Genomic DNA, 18,209 nt, shown 5'->3' with positions numbered 1-18,209 from the left:
CAGCGTCGTGCAGAACGCGTTGCCAGCGATGTGGAAGGCGTAGTATACCGTTAGCAGAGACTGTTCTGTCGATGGTGCGAATGGGGCGGTCTACTGCCCGTCGAATCTCTGGAACAGTTCTGAAGCGAATGCCACGAAGTGGTTCCTTCATCTTCGGAATCAAATCAAAGTTACAAGGACTCAAGTCCAGGGAGTATGGTGGATGGTACAGTACTTCCCAGTCCTATCGATCGAACAGATCAGCCACAGCTTGTGCTGTATGCACCCGCGCATTGTCGTGCAAAATGATGGGTGGGTTGTGCAGAAAGTGTCGCCGCTTCTTTCGCAAAGCAGCTCGCAGGTGATGCTCCAAAAACGAACAGTAATACTGTGTGTGCATTGTCGGTGTGCCGTGGAGGAACGTAATGCGTTAGGATAACACCATCACAGTCGTACAAGAGAATCACCATAACTTGAGACCGCTCCATTCGCACCATCAACAGAACAGGCTCTGCTGACGGTATACTACGCATTCCACATCGCTGGTATCGGGTTGTACACAACACTGGTGACTATTTTGAAGGGCAGTAACAGGTGCAAACATGTAACTCTTTTGTATAGGTTGTGAATAAATACTTGCCACTGTTTAAGTTCCAACCCTCGTACATATATAGCAATTTAGTATCAGCTTGAAAGAATGCAGGACATGCAATGGGTATTGACTAGTAGCAAGGTGTATCTAGAGCCATTTGTCGTGAAACTACACTGCGCAACAAAATTAAAGGATCGTGCTTTCGAAACCTCATAATTATCTCCCATTGCAACGAGTAAGTTTGAAATTTAGCACAAAGGTGCCTAGAACGTTTGACACGTGTGAAAAAAGGCCACAGGGCAGAAGTTCATGTGAGCTGTAAGGCAGGTTAATGGTGTCACAATGGGAAGGTCACACCCTCATTTACCCACATTTCACCCCTTCTTTTGACGCCTCTCCGATTTAGGTCAGAACCGCCACACCCAGTGTCAAAATGGCTCTGAGCACTATGGGACTTAACATCTGAGGTCATCAGTTCCCTAGAACTTAGAACTACTTAAACCTAAGGACATCACACACATCCATGTCCGAGGCAGGATTCGAACCTGCGACCGTAGCAGTCGCGTAGTTCCGGACTGAAGCGCCTAGAACCGCTCGGCCACCGCGGCCGGCCACCCAGTGTCGAAATCTTGCTGTTTCGTAATGGTTGGCAAAGGAAAACATTTCACACACCTCCGCTGTGAACCGAAACGAAAAGGCCTCAGGATGTGGCATAGAGGGCGTCAATGAAACTATCCCTGCTATTGGCGTGTTGATTCCGATACATCTCGCGGTCGAAAACGACAGTTCGATATGCACTGAGCAACAGGGCGTCATTCTTGATAAATATGGCCATTGCTGCCACCCTCCTGGGTGTTTCAACACTACTAACTCCACTGAGCGTGATCTAACCCCTTTGCTGTGCCATACAGGGTAGAACCACTAGCGATCGTTGAAAACCATTCGAAGAAATTTTGAACCTGATCCGAAGCAGCAGTGTGTTTTCATCCTGATCTGTCCTTTCTTTTTCGCGCTCTTCTATGGCGTGATGACGGGATTGTTCGATATTGACACATGCGTGAATAAAATAACAATGTGTCGCTCTAAGACCACCCAGTTAACATCCCCGGTGCCTCCCATGCACCTTTGTTGAGCACCTGTCGGGAACTTCGACACCAATTCACTTTGCTGCTGCTCTAGCACCTGAAGGTAGGCAAACTCCACCCAAGCGTGTCGAAGGGGGGTTGCCTAACTCTCCAGCTCAGTCCTCTACAGATGATGTGCGTCAAACGTTTCATGCGGTCCTCCTCTACTTCCATTTACGCGCGTTTAAGACAAATAATACAGCATTACGATTGCGCCAAAGAAGTATAATAATAATAATCGGACAAACATGAGTCGTCATTATTTCTAATTATGTCAAAAATGAGAACAAGAAGTTACGAGTAATTGATACACACGTTCATTCTGAGGCTCATTGCATTTCACCTTCTGAAAATTCTGAAGCTCCTCATATCGCATTCGAGAGAACGGCGGTTCAGGTTACCGTCAGGCCATCCTGATGTAGGTTCCTTAAGTTGCCTAGATCGCTTACGGAAAATGCTGGCATGGCAACTTTGAGGGACACGTATCATTTCCTGCCCTATGCTTGTCCTACTCTTGCTTATGCTTTGACTCTAACAACCGACATGTGTTGAACCCTAATACGTACACTGTCAAGTCACATGTCAAAAGCATGAATAACCACCGTTTGCAGCGCAGATCGCTGCGAGATGTGGAGGAAGTGTGTCAGTGAGGTTCTACATTCTAGAATGTGCCGACAGGGATGTGGAGCCGTGCCGTGGCCAACTGCGATAGGTTTCTTGATTAAGGATCCGTGGCATGAACAGCCAGATCGAGATGGTACCACAGAATCTGGATTGGGGGATTCGTTGTGGCCAGGGGAGTACAGTAAACTCATCTTGGTGCTCTTCGAACCACGCATGTGCACTGCGAGCTGTGTGACTCGTTGCATTGTCCTGCTGGTAGATGCCATCGTACTGGGGGAAAACCAAACTGCATGTAGGCACGGGCATGATCTCCCAAAGATAATTGCGTATTTATGTTGATCCATTGTGCCTTCCAGAATGACCAGATCACTCAGGGAATGCCACTAAAACATTCTCCAGATAATTAACACTCCTTGTTCCGGTCTGTACCCTTCCGATGTTGGTTGCGGGGTCTCGGTCATCTACATCCATACTCCGAAAGCCATCTGACGGTGTGAGGCGGAGGTTACCTTGAGTACCTCTATCGGTCCATCTGTCCGATCTACATCTACATTTATACTCCGCAAGCCACCCAACGGTGTGTGGCGGAGGGCACTTTACGTGCCACTGTCATTACCTCCCTTTTCTGTTCCAGTCGCGTATGGTTCGCGGGAGGAACGACTGTCTGAAAGCCTCCGTGCGCGCTCGAATCTCTCTAATTTTACATTCGTGATCTCCTCGGGAGGTATAAGTAGGGGGAAGCAATATATTCGATACCTCATCCAGAAACGCACCTTCTCGAAACCTGGACAGCAAACTACACCGCGATGCAGAGCGCCTCTCTTGCAGAGTCTACCACTTGAGTTTGCTAAACATCTCCGTAACGCTATCGCGGTTACCAAATAACCCTGTGACGAAACGCGCCGCTCTTCTTTGGATCTTCTCTATCTCCTCTGTCAACCCGATCTGGTACGGATCCCACACTGATGAGCAATACTCAAGTATAGGTCGAACGAGTGTTTTGTAAGCCACCTCCTTTGTTGATGGACTACATTTTCTAATGACTCTCCCAATGAATCTCAACCTGGTACCCGCCTTACCAACAATTAATTTTATATGATCATTCCACTTCAAATCGTTCCGCACGCATACTCCCAGATATTTTACAGAAGTAACTGCTACCAGTGTTTGTTCCGCTATCATATAATCATACAATAAAGGATCCTTCTTTCTATGTATTCGCAATACATTACATTTGTCTATGTTAAGGGTCAGTTGCCACTCCCTGCACCAAGTGCCTATCCGCTGCAGATCTTCCTGCATTTCGCTACAATTTTCTAATGCTGCAACTTCTCTGTATACTACAGCATCATCCGCGAAAAGCCGCACGGAACTTCCGACACTATGTACTAGGTCATTTATATATATTGTGAAAAGCAATGGTCCCATAACACTCCCCTGTGGCACGCCAGAGGTTACCTTAACGTCTGTAGACGTCTCTCCATTGATAACAACATGCTGTGTTCTGTTTGCTAAAAACTCTTCAGTCCAGCCACACAGCTGGTCTGATATTCCGTAGGCTCTTACTTTATCAGGCGACAGTGCGGAACTGTATCGAATGCCTTCCGTAAGTCAAGAAAAATAGCATCTACCTGGGAGCCTGTATCTAATATTTTATTGGTCTCATGAACAAATAAAGCGAGTTGGGTCTCACACGATCGCTGTTTCCGGAATCCATGTTGATTCCTACAGAGTAGATTCTGGGTTTCCAAAAACGACATGATACTCGAGCAGAAAACATGTTCTAAAATTCTACAACAGATCGACGTCAGAGATATAGGTCTATAGTTTTGCGCATCTGCTCGACGACCCTTCTTGAAGACTAGGACGACCTGTGCTCTTTTCCAATCATTTGGAACCTTCCGTTCCTCTAGAGACTTGCGGTACACGGCTGTTAGAAGGGGGGCAAGTTCTTTCGCGTACTCTGTGTAGAATCGAATTGATATCCCGTCAGGTCCAGTGGACTTTCCTCTGTTGAGTGATTCCAGTTGCTTTTCTATTCCTTGGACACTTATTTCGATGTCAGCCATTTTTTCGTTCGTGCGAGGATTTAGAGAAGGAACTGCAGTGCGGTCTTCCTCTGTGAAACAGCTTTGGAAAAAGGTGTTTAGTGTTTCAGCTTTACGCGTGTCATCCTCTGTTTCAATGCCATCGTCATCCCGGAGTGTCTGGTTATGCTGTTTGGAGCCACTGGAGCATGAAACGTCACTTCTATGAAAAGGCCATCTATCGCCACTCAGTGGACGTCCAGTTGCGGTAACTTAGTGCAAATTCCTTCGTCGCTGATGAACATTTGTCAGCACGGGTGCACGAACCAGGTGCCTGCCGCGGAAGCCTATACACAGCAGCGTTCGCCGAACGGTCACTGAGAGGACACAGTTGGTAGCCCCGTGGTTCCCAGTTGGTAGCCCCGTGGTTCATCTGGGGGGGGGGGGTCAGTTGCACGTCTGTTCACCTGGACACATCTCCGCAGTCATCGTTCACCCTGTCATTTATGACCCGTGGTGCACCGCAGTTGCCTCGGCGCCAGTTTTGGACAGCGCCATTTTGCCATGCACGGTACACTTTAACCAGCGCAGCACGCCAACACTTTACAAACTTAGCCGTTTCGGAAACGATTTCGCTCTTGGCCCGAAGGCAAATGATCATGTCCGTTTGGACGTTAGATAAATCGCTCCGTTCCCGCATTGGGACGACGACTGCATTCAGAATGAGATTTTCACTCTGCAGCGGAGTGTGCGCTGATATGAAACATCCTCCAGGCTGTGGCTAAGCCATGTCTCCGCAATATCCTTTCTTTCAGGAGTGCTAGTTCTGTAAGGTTCGCAGGAGTTAAACTCTGCCAGGAAGTTTCAACGACTGCATTGTTTTCTGCGTCCCCCCCCCCCCCCCCCTCCCTGACACACTAGTGCCGCCACCTACCGCCTGTGAGTGGTCACTGTATGTTGACGTCGAACATAGGCGGTGTTCACATTAATGTGACTGAACCGTGTTTATTCATATATGTATCCACTTCGGCGTTAAATTAATCATCAGTGTCTTTGTAAAGTATGGTGCAGTGGTAAGAAATTGGGCACTACTTACCAGAAAATTATGCTAAGCAGCTAATGAGAACTCGTGAAGGTAACATGTTAGATCTTCGGGTCATGAACAGACCCGAACTTTTCGACTCAGGATACAACAGGGAATCAATGATCGTAAGTTGCAATATGACTTAATACTATGTAAATACGAATGTAAAGAAAGTTTGGAAGATATTTCGGCTTAACAGGAGAGAAAAGAAACCGACTTTACATTACCTGAGCGATCGACATGCGAATTTCATCTCCAGCACTGCCAATGTTGAGGATCGATGGACAAAGTTAAAGAGTACTGTACAATATACTTTAGACGGGTATGCGTAGAGCTGATTTGCGAGGCACGTGAAAGACCCGCCGTGGTTTGACAGCCGTGTTAGAAAGCTGCTACGAAAGCAAAGAGAGTTCACTGTAAATTTATTAGCCAAGGCTTCACAGAGAAATAAAAACTGAACGGAACCATAATTAGCGGAACGAGAATCACGCATGAAGCACTCAACGGATTCGAAAGTAAAATCCTATCTGTCGACTTGACATAAAATCTTAGCAAGTTTTGCTCTTGGGTTAACACAGTCATCAATACTCCGCAAGCCACCTGACGGTGTGTGGTGGAGGGTATTTCTGGTACCACTGTGTGATCCCCTCCTCCGTGTTTCACTCGTGGATGGCGCGTGGGAAAATGATCGGGAGTAAGCCTCTGTATTAGCTCTACTTTCTCCGATTTTCTCGTCGTGATCATTCGCGACAGGTATATGTGAGAAATTAATGTGCTGTTCACGGAAAATCTCTCTCTCCGTTCGAACAGGTTTCGGAAGACCCGACGGTACTGACTGTCCGCCGTGTCATCCTCAGTCTACAGATGTCATTGGATGTGGATATATGGGGGCGTGGGGTCAGCACACCCCTCTCCCGGCCTATGTCAGTTTTCGTGACCGAAGCCGCTACTTCTCAATCGAGTAGCTCCTCAGTTTGCCTCACAAGGGCTGAGTGCACCCCGCTTGGCAACAGCGATCGGCAGATCGGACGGTCACCCATCAAAGTGCTAGCCAAGCCCGACAGTGCTTAACTTCGGTAATTTGGCAGGAACCGGTGTTACTGCTGCGGCAAGACCGTTGGCTCTTCCCGGAAAATACTCCTAAATTACAGCTGTAACCCTCTTCGTGACGCACAACACTTCTCTTTGCGTCTGCCACTGGGGTTTCTTGAACAGCTCGCTCACGTGCCGACGGAACGATCCCGTGACGAAACGCGCCGCAGTTCTTCTTGGTAGGTCCCAGATTGATGGAAAAATACTAAAGAATCAGTGGAACAGGCCCCTTGTAAGCCACTTCATTTGTGGCTGAGTTACATTTCCTTAAATTCTTCCTACGAATTTCAGCCTTTTTTTGGGAGATACAGCCACCGCTTCCGCACGTTTCCGTGCGCAGCGGTGTAACCCCGACCGAAGTATCTGGTTCAAGATATAGGTCAATGGCTGATGGACCCCAGGTGGAAAGCTCTTCAGCAGGTGATTGTTGATCCCATCACGGACTCCTGGTGTTCAGAGACAGGAGTTGCGCAGCTGCTTCTTCCTCTGCGATCAGTTGAATGACGGCTTCTTCTGCCCTATATGCCAGGATGGTGGCTCTTTGACCCTGCGGATGTGATTCTCGTCCACGGCGTCTGTCGCCGGCGTGAAGATGACCGCAAATGTGTCGGCCAGCTTTCTGGCCTTGGCATCTGGCTCACTTGCCGACCTGCAGCGACGGGATGCGATGCCGGCAATGCGGAAGCATTTTACAACTTTCCAGCCGCTGCCGTCGTCAGGGTTTAGCGTGGACACAGTGTGTGCCCAGACCTGGTTCCTGTGCTCCTCCCGCCTCGTGCGGTTAACGCGGCGTTTCATATCTGGTTTGGTGGGTGAGCCGCCATTCGCGGAATGGCCTGTTCGTCTTGGTGATCGCTCCAGTATGTAAGGCGGGAGTCGGCGTGAAAAATCTCGCTGCCGTTGTGGCTACCTCTGAGCGTCTGTATCTACCACCCGGAGTGTTCTGCAGTGAGAGAGGCCAGTGCTGCGTCGGCCGCCACGTTGATGGAGGTCAGGTACGTCGTGGAGAACCTGCGCTCAGAAGCGCTCGTTCTCCATGTTTCGCTGATTTTAGGTGGCCGGCTAGCAGCGCCGCGTCCATTACGTCCGTGTCGAAAATGCTTGTGATCCGATGACAGCACGTTTCGCGTCGTCACGGACATGAATTGCGCACCTCCCTTCAGCAGAGCAGTGTCGAGCACGTGCAGGAGGCGTCCGCTGGGAAAGCAGGTGGGGTCGAATGGCCTAAGGATGACAGCGCCGTTTGTTTGTACGGCGTGAAAAACACCACGACCACTGGTGTTGGTATCGCGAGACATCCTCCCCTCCCCTCCCCTCCCTTTCGTGGCTGGCAGGACGTCGAAGTTGTTAATGGGACCTTAAAATCCCAATCTTTCTTCTTTCGTTGTGGAATAGGCGGAGAGAGCCCGTGAACTGTTGTCAAAACAGTAACGATTATATCCCGCGCCCCTGGCGCAATTCGCAAAACTGCACTCCCCCTTCCCTCACCCCTACCTGCTCGTGAAGCAACTTTTCTGTAGTTTTTTTTTCTGCACAGTTTTAGAAAATTTTGTGCACTGCCTGACAAAAAAAGGGAAGCGCCCAGAGGGGCAGAATGAAACGAAATGAAACTTCACGATTTGAGAGGGTATGTGATGGTACTTCAACGATTACGAAATCGAATCACAAATTTGCAAAGAACTTGGCAGTATGAGCTCAGTTAGCGTTATGAAGCTGTGCCACCTCTGGCGTGGATGCAGGCACATCGCTTCGGAAGGATGTAATAAAGCCGTTGTATTGTCTCGTGAGGCAAGCTGGCCCACAACTGTTGCAATTAGTCCTTGATATCGTGGATACTGCCACTGGGACCGATTTGTCCGTGTCTTTCGGTGACCGCGGGAGTACCTCAACACCACGCAGACAGTTCGTAGAGATACGTGCCATGTGTGGACGAGCATTGTCCTGTTGAGAAATGGCACCACATTGTCGCACGAAAGGTAACACGTGGGCAGGATGTCCGTGACGTACCGTTGTGGCATCAGAGTTCCCTCAGTCACTACAGGTAGGGATGGGCTGTGATCGCGCTCGAGAAACGACGCGAAGACAATTTCTCGAGAATGTCTCGGGTACGCTCGAGAAGTTGACAGTGCTGCGCTCTCTGAGAAATTGCGCAAACCTTCAGTACACGAACCACTGAGCCGCAGCGGTCGTACTCGTTGTACGTACGTGCACGGAAAACTTTGAAATGCTATGATTGATATCAACTGTACTACCGTTAATAATGTGTACGGAAGTATTAGCATATGTCTCATAAGACAAAAATCATAGAATTGTTGTTTAAAACAAAGCACAGAATTCGCATGAAACAGAGGTTTTATTCTTACAAAATAAATTACCTTGTACATTCTGCATGCATGCTTAAGCGTAAAAGTGAAGTGCTATAGCCTTTTATATACAGAAACTGCGTACATGCGTTTACTTACTGAAGAAAGAAAGGAAACAAAAGTTGTTCAGCAGCAGGCATTTTTACATCCCATTGCTGTACTGCCGTCGATTTTTGTTTAGAAATACACTCCTGGAAATTGAAATAAGAACACCGTGAATTCATTGTCCCAGGAAGGGGAAACTTTATTGACACATTCCTGGGGTCAGATACATAACATGATCACACTGACAGAACCACAGGCACATAGACACAGGCAACAGAGCATGCACAATGTCGGCACTAGTACAGTGTATATCCACCTTTCGCTGCAATGCAGGCTGCTATTCTCCCATGGAGACGATCGTAGAGATGCTGGATGTAGTCCTGTGGAACGGCTTGCCATGCCATTTCCACCTGGCGCCTCAGTTGGACCAGCGTTCGTGCTGGACGTGCAGACCGCGTGAGACGACGCTTCATCCAGTCCCAAACATGCTCAATGGGGCACAGATCCGGAGATCTTGCTGGCCAGGGTAGTTGACTTACACCTTCTAGAGCACGTTGGGTGGCACGGGATACATGCGGACGTGCATTGTCCTGTTGGAACAGCAAGTTCCCTTGCCGGTCTAGGAATGGTAGAACGATGGGTTCGATGACGGTTTGGATGTACCGTGCACTATTCAGTGTCCCCTCGACGATCACCAGTGGTGTACGGCCAGTGTAGGAGATCGCTCCCCACACCATGATGCCGGGTGTTGGCCCTGTGTGCCTCGGTCGTATGCAGTCCTGATTGTGGCGCTCACCTGCACGGCGCCAAACACGCATACGACCATCATTGGCACCAAGGCAGAAGCGACTCTCATCGCTGAAGACGACACGTCTCCATTCGTCCCTCCATTCACGCCTGTCGCGACACCACTGGAGGCGGGCTGCACGATGTTGGGGCGTGAGCGGAAGACGGCCTAACGGTGCGCGGGACCGTAGCCCAGCTTCATGGAGACGGTTGCGAATGGTCCTCGCCGATACCCCAGGAGCAACAGTGTCCCTAATTTGCTGGGAAGTGGCGGTGCGGTCCCCTACGGCACTGCGTAGGATCCTACGGTCTTGGCGTGCATCCGTGCGTCGCTGCGGTCCGGTCCCAGGTCGACGGGCACGTGCACCTTCCGCCGACCACTGGCGACAACATCGATGTACTGTGGAGACCTCACGCCCCACGTGTTGAGCAATTCGGCGGTACGTCCACCCGGCCTCCAGCATGCCCACTATACGCCCTCGCTCAAAGTCCGTCAACTGCACATACGGTTCACGTCCACGCTGTCGCGGCATGCTACCAGTGTTAAAGACTGCGATGGAGCTCCGTATGCCACGGCAAACTGGCTGACACTGACGGCGGCGGTGCACAAATGCTGCGCAGCTAGCGCCATTCGACGGCCAACACCGCGGTTCCTGGTGTGTCCGCTGTGCCGTGCGTGTGATCATTGCTTGTACAGCCCTCTCGCAGTGTCCGGAGCAAGTATGGTGGGTCTGACACACCGGTGTCAATGTGTTCTTTTTTCCATTTCCAGGAGTGTATGATTTTATTAACCAATTGGCCTTTTAGTCTGCTTCTTTGTTTATAAGTAGTCCTGTTTTGAAAATATTCTTCACTGGGAACAGAAGTTGCAGGTATTGCAAGATATTTTCTTACCACGACAGCTAGACCTGGGTAACTGTTTTCATTTTTTTTCTAGTAGTGTAAAGGAGTATCCGTGCGTTGTAGGTACGGTTCTTCCAAATATCGTTGTACCTCCAGGTTGAAATGGCTCTGAGCACTATGGGACTCAACTGCTGAGGTCATTAGTCCCCTAGAACTTAGAACTAGTTAAACCGAACTAACCTAAGGACATCACAAACATCCATGCCCGAGGCAGGATTCGAACCTGCGACCGTAGCGGTCTTGCGGTTCCAGACTGCAGCGCCTTTAACCGCACGGCCACTTCGGCCAGCGTACCTCCAGGTCTATGCTATCACAACCGCTTTTCATTAGATTTTTATTGGAAACCTCTTCATCGAAAGAAGCCCATAAGGAACTACTGGCGTTTTGTACGAAATGGTACTCGTGGCTAGTGTCGTTAGCAACCAGTTGATCGTACGGTCTTTACCACATTTCTGCACTCCGCAATTAGGCTTGCAACGGTATGTTTTGAATGAATGCGATTCGTAAATGGTAACGTTTTGAATCTTGGGTCGAGAACTGTGACAACGGCATGTACTTTGTTTGTGTCTATTAATTCTAGCCGGGCTATTAGTGAGTTGTGCAGATGTTGCTGTAGCTCTTGCGCTGTCGTGGTAGCCCACTTCCCACTGCATACGGTTAGGATTAGCTGTCTGATTATTGGAATAGCTTTCGAAAGAGAGGTATAGTTTTCAGTTGAGATTTCACTTGTTACTACTTCAAATGGCCTCCAGTACACACAAACATTCGCTCAAAATTAGCCACTCGTCAGCTGTGAGGTTCTCTACACCTGCATACAAAGATGATAAATAGGCTGCAATACATTCCTTTTGCCCCACTAGACGTTGTAGCATATAAAACGTTCTGTTCCATCGGGTTTCGGTTTCCTGAATCAATTTATGAACAGGTTTTTTCATTAGATCCTGGATCTCATGGAGTTTTTCATTAGCATTGCAACTTTTTTAAAATAGCTAACAATTTTTCTGGCCTTTTCCCGCATTATGCAGAGCTCACTGTTGCTGTTCAAAGAACTTTTCATAGTTAAATTGATGGTGTGTGCTAAACAAGGCACATGTTGCATATCTATGTTGCCACTGTGAATAAGTTGTACGGCTGCCGTCATGTTACTGGCGTTGTCAGTTGTTATGCTTACAACTTTGTTTTCAATGTTTTATTTTGAAATCACGTTATCTAACTCCTCACTAATGTTTACCGCTGTATGCTTTTCCGGGAAACAGAATGTCTCGAGAGCTAGAGCTTTCAGGCACCAATTAGTGTTAATGAAATGACCAGTTACAGCAATATATGCCTCACTATTGAGTGAGGTCCAAATATCGGTCGTTAAAGAAACACAAGTAGAGTCTTCCACGGCCAAGTTTACAGCCTCTTTCTGTTTATGGTAGTAGTCCTCAATCATGAGGTGCAACTTTTTTCGATTTGGTATCGAGTATTGTGGGTCCAACAGTGAAACAAAACGTCGAAAACCAGTGCCCTCGACGATTGAAAGCGGTTGAAAATCGTCTGTTATCGTGCCCATTAGTGCTTCATCCAGCTGTTGTTGCCGTTTACTTCCCTCTATGAAGAGCAACGTAAGATTTAGATCAGTGCTCCTGCAAGGGGACACGTTATGCTCGACAACTAGTCCAATAAAATTACATATCGTATCGTGCAAAAGCTCGGATAATATAGGTTAGATTTTGGGGTATGTTGTAGATTATCGGAGTAAGATTAAAAAATCATTGTTTTTTAAGCGTGGCGGACCGCTCCGGACAGTATCCGAACTTTTGCACGGAATTCACCTCTTGTACCATACGTACCTGGATATTTTGTCTGCCTCGCACTATTGGAAGAATGAGCCCCTGTATACACGGACGTCGCTGTTTTATTGCTCGATAAATTGTGCAGTTTAAGATGTCTAATCATGCCCGGTGTATTTTTTGATACATGACGGAGATTTTTACGACAAATGTTGCAAGTAACGTTATCTCCATCCTCCCTAAAGTATTGCCAGCACCATGATGTTCGTTTTCGAGTGTCCATATTGATTTGAATAACAACTTTACTCGAATGAACCCTGAGACATGATAGTTACGAGCACAGCGAGCGTGTTTGTCTAGCGGGGCATTCAGTTCATAAAACAACAGCGGCGCGGCGTATGTTGTTGCAGCCAACTGGCGCGCCGCGGCACACGCCGCCGAGCTGTTTCTCGTGAGCTTCTCGAGAACTGCTTGAGAACTAGAAGCTGGAGGAATTCTCGGTGAGCTCGAGTCGCCGCGCCTTGCCATCCCATCACCGAGTCTACAGGCCGGGACCTGAAGTCATACCCGATGGCTCTTTACTCCATGACGTCGACACATTAAGTTCACTTCATCAAACTCATGTGTCACGTCATTATGACGTGTAGGCGGTGTATCGACTTTTCACCTTTCGTGATCATTCGAGACGCTAGTGCAGTAGCCATTCTAACAGACGAATTAAAGGAGTAGTTCATTAAATCTGCAATTTGTTTATTAGTGCAAATAACGTCCTCCAAAGTAGACGATGGTAGAGTACAGAGGAAGGCCGGCCGGGGTGGCCGAGCGGTTCTAGGCGCTACAGTCTGGAACCGCGCGACCATTACGGTCGCAGGTTCGAATCCTGCTTCGTGCATGGATGTGTGTGATGTCCTTAGGTTAGTTAGGTTTAAGTAGTTCTTGGGGACTGATGACCTCAGAAGTTAAGTCCCATTGTGCTCAGAGCCATTTGAACCATTAGAGTACGGAGGAAGTATGTACATTAGCATGTTTTGACGTGTCCGATATCTGAAAACAGCATAGTGTGACGGCATGTCTGATTTTGACCCGAACTTGATAGAAAATAATACAGATGCTAATATTAATATCGTTGCAGTGCAGGGGGGAAGAAAGGTGCCAGTCTGATTTATTTGCTCTGAGATGCTAGGGAGGTCAATAGTCACCTCATAATGAAAAGTTAACTTCTCATTTAATTTCTGTGCTCATCGTGTACGTGATGAGCACAGCGTTTCCGTGATAAATAGGTGACCAAAGAGCCATTCTTCCTTAAATACTAGTTTCGAATGACTACACTAAGCTGACAATATTTGAAAATGGTTCTTTATATCAGTAAAATACAAACTTCTGTTAACATGTCTCATTTGACAAATACTTTCTAAACATTTTGAAATTTGCTCTGTACGTTTCTTGCAGTAGCATACGATGTTGAATACTAGATTGAAGAATTCTATACACGTTCACTGTCTAGTAAAATCGTATGAAGATATTAAATTACTTGGAAAAATAGTTTCTACGGCATGCTATGACATTCAGATTCTAACAGCAGTACAGTGTTTTTGTGTGTCAGGACATACTTGCTTTGCTTACGTACATTGTCATTAGTCATGTCCTAAATTTTCAGGATTGTGACAAATAACCAAACTACCTTCGTAATGCAGAAATGAGTAATACATATGATAACAAAAAATGGCAAATGCCATTGCTTAAAAGACATAAATTTTGACTTACTTTTGAATGGAATTTAAACAAAAATATTGATAACTATGTTAACAATAACACAATACCTAGTCCTAAATGAGGGCAAACTTTACACATCTTCAATGAAAAGAAATTAGTCGTAACTTTAACCTGTTAGCAATAAAGTACACATTTTTACAAAATGTAGATTCTACTAACGAATATATTTATTAATATCCAGCTCATTTTGTTTCTAGTTATGGCGAAAAGCAGACTCACCGTGACATTGTGTTGTTTTCGGATGTGGGACACGTCAAAATACGCTACTGCACATACTCGCTCTGTAGTTTTGTTTCTGTAGTTTGTCCTCCATGGCACAACGTAGCGAAATTTTCGGGTAAAGGAAAGAAAACAGGTTCCCTCTAGGTTCCTGCATTGGACTTAGCGACACTTAAGCGACTGGGCCACGATGACGTTGCGTTGCATGTGGCTATTTAAACTATACTTAGCCCGTTGTTAGGTCCTTTTCGTAAAATTTGTAGGTTATCGCTTTAAAAGAAAGAAAAGATAGCAACTGCTTTCAAAATTACCATGAATTGAAGATATAATTGGTTAATGCTTTAACTCGTCTGCAAGAATGGCTACCGCAGGTCAGCGTCTCTAACGATTACGAAATCTAATTAGAGGATTTATATACAGCAACTTCGGTTGCACACAGTTTTTGTCAGTTGACAATGGTTTCGATTGCACTAGGGCAGTCTTCATCAGAATAAAAAGTTACATGTAATACCTTAACAATATAATGACATGGCTTGAAATAAAATACACTTGATAGGCTTACTTCCATAAATTATGTACTAACAGAACGTACTTAAATGTAATCACACCATGGTTAAAACCGTCGGAGCAAAAATGCTCTCGTCAAAGAAAAATGTCATAGAAATAAAAATTAAAATGTAAAGTAACATGATTGTCAACTAGATAAAATACTCCAAGGAATATAACGACAGCCGCAAGGTCGCTTAGGACCAAGAGCGACATAACACAGCCGCTACCGTCAGACTAAACGGCTAACACGCCAAAGCAGCCACTAGGTGGAACGAAAACAGGAAAACAGATTCACGCCATCTAACAGGAAGTAATCGAATTACAGACAACTTAAGAGCAAATGAGGCATTGCAAGGACAATTTTAAACATTACTGGTAACAAACAGGAACTAGTGTATGAAAGTTACAACATAACGTAACAATCTTTTTTACAAAAGAAAATACAGTTCGGGTAATATACAGAGAAAACATAATATTGGAAGGAAAGACGATGTTTAGGAGACTACACTGACGAGAGTATCGCCATTCAGACAATTTTAATTACCGGCTCTGTACCTTGAAAAAAGATTTTGTTGCATAATTGCAACTGTTCCTTAAGAATGAGACCGTCCTTCAGAGATAGGTGTTTAAAAATTTCTGGCCCTTCTAAGATGTTAAACCTAAAGCCTTTTTTCTCTGAGTGCAAAATCTGGACGTCTTTTGCGTCTTCAGGAATATGCCCTGTGATTAATAAATGATCAGCGAAAGTTGAATAATGAACATTGGTGCCTTTTTTTCCCTAGAAGGTGTTCCTTTGTTACGAGTAATGTTTAAAATTGTTCTTGCAGTGCCTCATTTGCTCTTAAGTTGTCTGTAATTCTATTACTTACTGTTAGGTGGCGCGAATCTGTTTTCGTGTCCACCTCGTGGCTGCCTCGGCGTGTTAGCCGTTTAGTCTCACGGTAGCGGCCGTGTTTTGCCGCTCTAGATCCTGAGCACACACAGCCAACATGAAAATAAAAGTTTTGTTAATAACACTGAAAGAGGGATTTTACCTGAAATCGTACCAATTACTACAGGTTACAGTTTACGTTTTGAATTTGGAGGGTTATATTATTCTCAACAAAATAAAATCTACAGGAAAACTTCTGAATAATTACTTAACGTAGATATATAGACTTTGTGACAGTGGTAAACATACTCACTCTATTTTGGATTAAATTTTAAAAGGAACATGAAATTGGACTGCATTTTGTTGGTAGCCCTAGTTTTTCAGTCCATGAATACAACAAATAATGTTTCACTTGGCCGATAAAGACTTTTTTGGGCGTTTCATGAGAAAATGTCGAGCAAGATTAAATGTAATACCTTCTTTATATGTGACAGGCTTCTCTGTTTATCTTTCCTTTGTCCCCTTCGACCACGCTCTATTTAAGTTAGCTGAGACGCTGTAAGAGCGTAAAACGTTGCGTGCACGTTACTGCATAGGTGGCCATCTGTTGGTAAAAATATGAAGTATTACGAACCTTTATTGTACGAGCGAGGCGAAGCGAGCGTAGCCGCGGCTGAGCGGCGAACTGGGCAACTTCGCCAGGCTTCCGTACTTCATGAATGAACTACTTCATTTGAACGCTTCACGGCAAAGAGTGAAATGAATGAAGTAGTTCACGGGAATCAACGAGTTCGACCCATCTCTACAGAAGACAGGAACACGAAGGGTAGGAGAACTCACGTATTCTACGTGTTAGTTCTTAAAGCGTCTTTCCGTCGAGCCGTGCACGCGAAGAGCTGTGGCCGTCTCATCTCGGAAGGCGGCATCAATAGCTGTACCTGTGGCTCCTGCCCCCCTGCGAGTCCGGGGGTAAGAATAGGCCCGATGTATTCCTACCTGTCGTAAGAAGCTACTAAAAGGAGTTTCACATGTTCCGTCCTTTATGTGATGGTCCACTGTAGGGTTTGACCTCCATTTTTGAAAATTGTCCCGAAGAGCGAGGCAATTGGGGAAGGGCGCCTTAGTTGGTGCATTGTGTCCATCGTGCATTGAGATCTTTAGCCCACTTTCTCGTTGTCGCATTGCAATCCAGCCCATTCTCGACAGCTTCCAGGGTGCGTTTTCCACGATGCACTATGCAGTGTCCCTTTCTGCGTCGACGATGAACATGGACTTCTTTGCACCTGATATCCAGCACGGTAGCCAGTCCATTGTGGTGGGGCCGCCATGTATTCTGTTGGTTGTAGTCCCCTGACCACACACGGATCACTCTGCTTATGCCTGCGCAGTTTTTTGTTGGACATTTATAAGACAAGTTTTGGGAGGTGGCGATGTGGGCCAGTCTTGATCCAAACAGCATACTCTGCCCAGTCACTGGCGTTACTCGCTTGTGACAAGGTGGGGAATGTTTCTGTAACCATCAAGCCCCATAAGAGCTTAAATATGGTCAAGGGTATCATATTTCACAGGGACCTTCTTTTGCAGTCTATGAGCTGTGCGTCAATTTAGAGCAACGAGGTGTACATTTCGTCCAGCGTGTCCACCGGGGTCCGAGGGATAATCAGGTTGCCACCAGTGCCTTCATCTTGGCCTTCAAGGGTGATGCATTACCCGAAAAGGTCAAGGTGATAGTCTACTACTGTGATGTAAAGCCCTATATTCCTCCCACGATGCGGTGCATTAAATGCTGGAAGTTCGGCCATATGTCTTCCCACTGTACTTCCAGCATCACATGTTGAGATTGCGGACGCCCATCACATCCCAATACTCCACGTGCCCCTCCTCCCATCTGTGCCAACTGCAGACAACACCATTCCCCTTGCTTGCCAGACTGCAGGATTATCCAGAAATAAAGGAAAATCATGGAGTACAAGACCCTGGACCGACTGACCTACACTGAGGCTAAGAGAAAAATTAAATGCCTGCATCCTGTATGTATGACATCGTCTTACGCTGCCGCTACAACAGTTCTGGCACCACCAGCTCCACCAACCTCAGTCACCTCTCAGAGCCAGAAGACTACACCTGTCCCTTGATGGTGGGGGGCATTTCCCTCCCTGTTGCTCCTGCACCACCTACTTCGGGAGCAACACCCTGCCAACCTTTGGGGACATGTGTTCCCACTTCTAAGCTGGAGAAGCGGAAGTCTTCTTCAGCTTCGCTCGCTAGGAAGGGGTCCCTTGGGTCACTCCCTTCCCAGGTCTCTGCTAGTGGGAAAGATGACACCCACCAGTGGCTGAAGCATCCAAAAGCATCTGGTTGTAGGGCTTCACACTCATCGTCAGTCCCAGAGACTGAGCCAGT

The 18,209-nt window shown here is 46.7% G+C and overlaps 1 protein-coding gene across 7 annotated transcripts in view; it reads left to right on the top strand.

The window, feature by feature from the left end:
* LOC126248073 (band 7 protein AGAP004871-like) overlaps nucleotides 1–18,209 on the top strand; it is a 439,986-nt gene that overhangs the window by 187,129 nt on the left and 234,648 nt on the right. The gene's annotated exons all lie outside the window — the stretch shown is intronic.

Source organism: Schistocerca nitens, chromosome 3 (genome assembly GCF_023898315.1).
Source record: "Schistocerca nitens isolate TAMUIC-IGC-003100 chromosome 3, iqSchNite1.1, whole genome shotgun sequence".
NCBI lineage: Eukaryota > Metazoa > Arthropoda > Insecta > Orthoptera > Acrididae > Schistocerca > Schistocerca nitens.
The sequence above is the reverse complement of the archived record's forward strand: the minus strand, read 5'-3'. Positions and strand labels throughout refer to the sequence as shown.